The sequence below is a fragment of the Pongo pygmaeus genome, chromosome 6 (assembly GCF_028885625.2).
Source record: "Pongo pygmaeus isolate AG05252 chromosome 6, NHGRI_mPonPyg2-v2.0_pri, whole genome shotgun sequence".
Taxonomy (NCBI): Eukaryota; Metazoa; Chordata; class Mammalia; order Primates; family Hominidae; genus Pongo; species Pongo pygmaeus.
The window spans coordinates 120,188,277-120,196,534 of NC_072379.2; positions in this window are offsets into that span (position 1 = coordinate 120,188,277).

The window sequence follows — 8,258 nt, forward strand, 5'->3', positions numbered from 1 at the left end:
CTGTAGGAAAATAAAAGTGGAAACATTTAATAAATAAAAACACAACCCCAAAAGTCCTGACATTGAATGGATCTAATCAGTAACGATGATAAGTCTAAGAAATATGTCTTTTTTATGGAATTTCTGGTTAAAAGTGGTAGTATAAACATGAATATTTACTTTTGCTCTTTTCCAAAAGTCCACAATAACAATAGTAAATTAATGTTTAAAGAACATATGTCTAAAAGACAAAGAACAATACAGGAAACACAGCAATATAGCTTTGAAAACTGTAAAGCAGATAACTGAGTAATAACTGAATTATCAGACTCAAGTAAGTAGAATCCTAAGCCATTTGTGGAAGGTCAAGAAGCCACCTGTTCAACACCATAATATTTCTGAAAGTCTTAGAAATTGGGACCACTACAAGCCCTGTAAGTAGAAATGAAAGTAAGGCTAAAAGTAAAAGGACTGGCTGAATGTTTAGGAAGCAGTTAGACCCTCAGATTGCTTCCCTCACTAAAGGGAGCTTAACAAGTGTCCGCGAGACCCCAGCAGAACATGGTGGCTCCACTCTTTGAAGAATGTAAAATACAGGGTATTTGGACTGAAGGACACTAAGAAAAGTGAGAATTCAGATATCAATCTTTAAAAAAAATTTAGACAGTGAATGCTAAGACTTCTTAAGCTCTCTTCTACTAGACCGAAGAAGATTAGTCAATATCATCAAAACAGAAGACTAAAATATTCTTCTCTGGAGAAACTGACCAACCTAAGAGACAAGACATAAATATACTGACATTGAAGATTTGCCAATAATATCACCCATCAAAATCATCCTAAATTAAAACCCAAAGTCAATAAGTCCCACCCACATGGTCTGAGCATCTAATTGGCTTTTAAGTACTCTTTCATAATCATGAGCAACAACCAAGGATTACTGGACATCTGACGCAAGTTTCTAAAATGACAGAGACAAAGAAAAACAATGAAATAACTTGGAAGAAGCAGGAGGAGAAAAATTTCAGAAAATGTCATTGATACGTTGCATTAGAATAATGCCCCCTCCTCTAATATGTCCACATCTGTATTGGTTTCCTCAGGCTGCCATAGCAAAGCATCACAAGTAGCGTGGCTCAAAACAACAGAAATTTATTGTCTTACTGTTCTGGAGGCCAGAAATCCAAAATCAAGATACTGGGAGGGCTACACTCCCTCTGGACGCTCTAGAGGTAAATCCTTTCTCACCTCCTCCAGCTTCTGCTGGTTCCAAGCTTTCCTTATGGCATCACCTCCAGTGTCTACCTTGGTCTTCACAGGTCTTCTCCTCCTTCTCTGTGTCTGTGTCTCTTCTTCTTTCTCTCATAAGGGCCCTTGTTACAGGATTTAGGGCCCACCCAGATAATCCAGGATCATCTCTTGTTAACATTCTTAATTACATCTGAAAATATTCTTTTTCCAAACAAGATCACATTCACAGGTTTTGGGCATTAAGACATAGATATCCCGACCTCAGGTGATCTGCCCACCTTGCATGGTGAAGCCCCATCTCTACTAAAAAAAAAAAAAAAAAAAATTAGCCAGGTGTGGTGGTGCATGCTTGTAATTCTAGCTACTCAGGAGGCTGAGGCAGGAGAACTGCTTGAACCCAGGAGACAGAGGTTGCAGTGAGTTGAGATTGTGCCATTGCACTGCAGCCTGGGAGACAAGAGTGAGTACTCCATCTCAAAAAAAAAAAAAAAAAAAGGAGCATAGATATATGTCTATTTGGGGGGCGCCACTCAACCCACTATAATGTCCTAGTCCCTGGAACCTATGAATATGTTACATGGCAAAAGGAACTTTGCAGCTGTGATTAAGTTAAGGCTCTTGAGAAGATTTTCCTGGATTATTCATGGGGTTCCAATGTAATCACAAGGTCCTTACAAGAGGGAGGCACAAGGGTCACAGTCAGAGAAGAAGATGCAATAGAAGCAGAGGAACAGGAGATGTCACAACAGAAGCAAAGGTCGGATTGATGTATGGAAGGAACCATAAGCCAAGGAAAAGAGGTAGCCTCTAGAAGCTGGAAAAGGCAGGAAAACCAATTCTCCTCTAGAGTCTCCAGAAGGGACCCAGCATTGCTGATCCATTGTAGATTTCTGACCTCCCAAACTGTAAGATGGTACATGTGTGCTGTTTAAACCACTCAAAATGTGAGAATTTTTTAAAGGAGCAATAGGAAACCAATACATAATATAAAATGATAAGATAACATAGCAGACTCAAAATTAAAACAAGTTATTTCATTTTTAAAAGCATGCAAAGAAACATACAAAGAGCTCTTAGAAGTCATACACATACACAAGCACCTGCACACACATATACAGGTCCACACATATACATGTATACTAGCAAAATGAAAAAATAGAAATCTATAAAGATGTAATTGAGAAAATCACATATAAATGAGAGAAAAACATACAAAAGAAAATAGAACAGAACAGTTACAAAACTTAAAGAATCAGAAAGTTGATCCAATGTTCATAAAATAGAAAATTCAGGAGAAAAAAATGGAAGAAAGGAAATCTATAAAAATAATTTGACAATGCTTTTCTACAAGCAAAAACACAGGTTCCTATATTGAGATAGGCTACTGAGTGTCTAGACCAATCGATGAAAATATACCCACATGTAGTCACATTACCATGAAGTTTCCAAACATTACAGAGAAAGAAAAGATCCTTAAAGATAACCAGAGGAAAAAAGGGTCTGGAATGTTTCATTAGTAACCATGGAAGCTAGGAAACAATGGGGAAATGTCTTTAACTGTCTGAATGAAAATTATTTCTAACCTACAATTTGATATCTAACCAAACTATCAGGGTAGGATTATGCTATTGTAAAACAGGTAAATTCTGACAAAAATTTACTTTACATATACTTTTTATCAAGAAGCTACAGTAGTATGTGCTCCACTGGAACAGGACAGTAAACCAGAAATGAGAAATACACAAGATTCAGAAAAATGAGGTCTCTATTTAGAAACAAGGAAAATATAATCCCTGGGATGAAGGAGAAGAGGATCCCTGGACAGTGGGGCACCAGGTGTAAAAGCAACCATTCCAGATTGGAACAGGTCAGGGGATGTTGCAAGACACTGTGCCAAAAACATGGAATTGATAGCACTTCTCATTCATCAGAGGAGATTTAGAAAACTGGTGAGGTTCGGAGTTTGATTCATGACAAGCACATAGAAAGCTAAGCAAATGGGAACTCACAGAATGGTGAGTTACCAGAGGCTGAGGATGGAGGAGGAATAGGAAGATGTTGATCAAAGAGTAGGAAGTTTTAGTTTGACAGGAAGAATAATTTTTTTAATTGCACATTATGGTGACTATGGTTAATAATAATACATTTTTCAAAATTGCTAAGAGAGTAAATTTTAAATGTTCTTACCACAAAAAGGTAAATATTTGATGTGATGGAACGTTAATTAGCTTGACTTAATTATTCCATATTGTATACATCACGTCACTTTGTACCCCAAATTTATATAAATATAATTTGTCAATTTATAATAAAATTTAAGAAAAGAAAACTAAGTGGGGGAAAAAGGCAAGTGAGGAAAAGGGAAATAATCACTGTTTACTCTATAGCTTAGCAAAAATAACATTACGTGTCATGATAATATAAAAGCTCACTAGTGATCTAACCACAATTTCAAGATATCTATATTCAAAATGGAAAGGATAGGAAAGTACACACGTGCAGGGATGGGGCTGAAGATCACAGATAATGCCTAAAATTTAAAAAATTAAGAAGAAATGGCATCAGTATTAATATATAACAAATTGAAGAAAAATATCAAAAGAATCAGGTCAAAGAGCTGCGAGTTGTTATTCCCGGGGAGGGGAAAATGGTAGGGAAGTAAGAAACGTTTTTCTTTGCAAGACCTACAGAATCGTTTATTTCATGAATGTGATTTTTAAAAATCTATGGTACTGTTACAAATGTAGTGAGAGGATATTTTATTTAAGCTGTTTTGCAAAGTTTGATTAGCCTACTGAATAGTACAGTTTAAATATTAATATAAGGAAAGGAGCCTCAAAAAAATTTCAAGATTCACTGCAGGATACTGCATAAAACTAAGGGAAACAATCCTGGTTGAGCTTAATCTTTCCAGGTGGTTCTTCTGTTTTCTCCAGCTGTTAAATATACTTATGACTTTCAACTCCTTTCTTTTGTTCATTTTTGAATTCCAAGCAAGACACACCTTAAAGCAAACAATTACCGAAAATAACCCTCCGTGGTAAGTGTTATCAAATCACTTCAATTATTCTGAAAAAATGTAGCATATTTCTTTCTACACCATCACAAGCAGTCATAACCTGTTTTGTCAAGCATGAAAATCTATGCAAATCTATCCACAAATAATTGTGAATATTATATGAATCAAAATATTTCTTCAGTATTTTTATGAGCATCTACATACAGCAGTATTATAGTTCTCAAATACAACCTATTGATTTTAGGCCACCTGCTGTTTATCTATTTTGTGATTTAAATCCCATCCAATTTTCCAACCTCATGTTGATTAGGCCACCTGATATGCTTCTGGGCCACTTGCCTGAGATGACAATGTGTGAGGAATCATGAATTAATTTTAATGTTGCCAAGGGAAACCACGAACAGAAAAACAACCCAAATAATGTGTTCTAAGGTTAAAAAGGTAGAGGCGGACATTATTTAGAAACACTATAATTTTTGGTGAAATCATCCTCTCTGGTCCATTGAGTTAATCTGTACAGCTGAGGGTGAATGACAATAAGAATTCTGCTCTGTCTCAATATGGCTTCTAAGTACAGACATGGATAGGGCTTCCATGAGCATTAATAGGTCCTATGCTAACCACTCCTCTTACACTGCCGCTAATTATCACTGCATAGCTTGTCTTTTCTCAGAATACAATCCAGAGGATTTGCAATATAGTTATCTTGTCTACAGCTTCTGCGACAGTTCTTAATCTGCCTGCCTATTTTGAGGGCTTGCAATACTACATTTTACAGTAGGTAGCAGAACTGAGTAACTTGCCCTCTCTGCCCAAGAAAGTGAAGATTTCCTGTGACATTTCTGTACTCTCATTTCTTCCTTCTTTGGTGAAGAATATGCTCCTCTATTTCCCACCTCATTGGTTGCTCCTTCCCTGTGGAAAAAGAGTGGCCAGTCAGTTGGTCCCCATCACAAGTGGGTGACTCAAAAGATGGTTCCACTTTTCCTCTTCATAGATCTCAGTGTCCTCAATTATAGTGAGCTCTGCTCTCCACTGCCTGTTGCCTCTTCCTAGTTTCTTCTCTCTGGCCCAGCTTTTGAGCCTAATACTGGGTAGATATATCAGATCAACCTTGCTTCGTCAGCCTGCAGTCTTCATTTCAAGGGGAAGAAATAGGAAATTTCACTTTGCATAGTAAAACAATACTAGGAAGCTTTATACTTAATAAACCTGATACTTTGCCCAAACTGGTTCAGTTCTCTCTGTACATGCGTTATTCATCAAAACCCCTGGGGCAAGGAGGGGAGTGGAATATGAAGGGTAAGTTTCCAGCACTGAACCCCACCCCGGACTGCCAACAATTACCATAAGATTAAGATATGCTGAGGGCCAAATCAGTTCCTGAAGGAAAACTCCTTCCAGCCAAAGCCTGCCATAACTCAGTTAACCTATAAGGCAAATATTAGTTCTCTCCCCAAAACAGCATTAAAAAGTGGCTCCACCGTGTTTGTCTGGTGCTGGTTTCACGAGTGTGCCCTGGGGATTTCAGACAATAGACTGGTGCTAAAGTAGCAACTGGAATCTTTTACCCAGCCGGTTGGACTCCGACTCCGTTCTGGCATCTAGCCCAGTATATCAAAATTGTGGTTTTCAGTCCATTTTGGAAGCTGCTTCACTAAGCCATGTGACAACCCCAAAAGTTGGTCTGGCACCAGAAGACTTCATCAGATTGCAAACTTGAGAGCCCTCAAGTCGGCTGTTTTTGTATTGATGCCTCCCTTCCCATAATCATTAACAGAAGGTGAGAGGGCTGCAGTTGGAACACACCTCACACCTATTATGCAGTTTGTGTTTATGTCTCTGAACCCTCGTAAATCTCCCGGGCTCTGAGCACTTGCCTACTCAAATAAAAAGCATTCTCTGGGGAAAACTTCAGTAAGAGTTTGAGTTATTAGACTAGCTCAACAAACTTACCTGGAAGAAGCACATGGCATGGCTACAGGTTAGTCAGAAAGATTTAAGAGTCTCAGTTTATTTACTGATTTTAACACTAGCAGAAACCGAAACTGTGAATATCTCGACACAGCCATCTGGTGGTCCCCTTGGAACTTGTGTAAATCACATGGCACATACTAATATAATGTAGTAGGTAGAGGTCATGACAAATTTCCAGTTGAGAAGTGGTAAATTAGTAGATTATGCCAATGCTGACAGCTCTCAACTTAATGCTTCGTTGATTCCACTATTCTTGTAAGAGATTCCTTGTCTGTTAAAACAACCACCACTTAACCATTATTGAATGCCTACTATGCATTCAGCTCTGTGGTAAGCAATAGGAGTTGCAAAAGAATTTTTCATACTCCTTGATTTAAAGACGTTTTATCAGTAATATAGACCAATGCAACAGGACAGAGGCCTCAGAAATAACACCACACAACTACAATCATCTGATCTTTGACAAACCTGACAAAAACAAGCCATAGGGAAAGGATTCCCTATTTCATAAATGGTGTTGGGAAAACAGGCTAGCCATATGTAGAAAGCTGAAACTGCACTCCTTCCTTACACCTTATGCAAAAACTAACTCAAGATGGATTAAAGACTTAAACGTAAGACCTAAAATCATAACAACCCTAGAAGAAAACCTAGGCAATACCATTCAGGACATAGACATGGGCAAAGACTTCATGAATAAAACACTAAAAGCCAAAATAGACAAATGGGATCTAATTAAACTAAAGAGCTTCTGCGCTGCCAAAGAAACTACCATCAGAGTGAACAGGCAACCTACAGAATGGGAGTAAATTTTTGCAATCTACCCATCTGACAAAGGGCTAATATTCAGAATCTACAAAGAACTTAAACAAATTTACAAAAAAAACCCAACCAATCCCATCAAAAACTCGGCAACAGATGTGTACAGACACTTTTCAAAAGAAGACATTTATGTGGCCAACAAACATATGAAAAAAAGCTCATCTTCACTGGTCATTAGAGAAATGCAAATCAAAACCACAACGAGATACCATCTCACACCAGTTAGAATAGAGATCATTAGAGTCAGGAAACAACAGATGCTGGAGAGGATGTGGAGAAATAGGAATGCTTTTACACTGTTGGTGGGAATGTAAATTAGTTCAACCATTGCGGAAGACAGTGTGGCAATTCCTCAAGGATCTGGAACCAGAAATACCATTTGACCCAGCAATCCCATTACTGGGTATATACCTAAAGGATTATAAATCATTCTACTGTTAAGACACATGCATGCACACGTATGTTTTTTGCTGCACTGTTCACAATAGCAAAGACTTGGAACCAACCCAAATGCCCATCAATGATAGACTGGATAAAGAAAATGTGGCACATATACACTATGGAGTACTATGCAGCCATAAGAAAAGGATGAGTTCATGTCCTTTGCAGGGACATGGATGAAGCTGGAAACCATCATTCTCAGCAAACTAACACAAGAACAGAAAATCAAACACCGCATGTTCTCACTCGTAAGTGGGAATTGAACAATGAGACACATGGACACAGGGAGGGGAACATCATACACCAGGGCCTGTCATGGGGGCTTGGGGGTTGGGGGAGGGATAGCATTAGGAGAAACACCCAATGTAGATGATGGGTTGATGGGTGCAGCAAACTACCATGGCACGTGTATACCTATGTAACAAACCTGCCCATTCTGCACATGTATCCCAGAACTTAAAGTATAATTTTAAAAAAGATGTTTTATAATCTAATTGGTGACTGACAACTAAGGTACGTTAGACCATTAGCAAACGTAAATTAAGTGATAAGTATTGTGGTAGGGACCTCAGGTGATATAGGAATTGGGCAGAGAGAGACGTTAACATGGTTAACTCCAAAAGTGGTATGACCTAGAAAATAGGTAGATAGATTTGAGTAAGTGGAAGGAGAGAAAAGAAATTTCTAGGCATAGAGGCAGTGTTTCTCAAGAAACTGAAAGACAAATATGCAGGTCCTGCTTATGGAAAAGGGAAGACAGAAGGTGTCT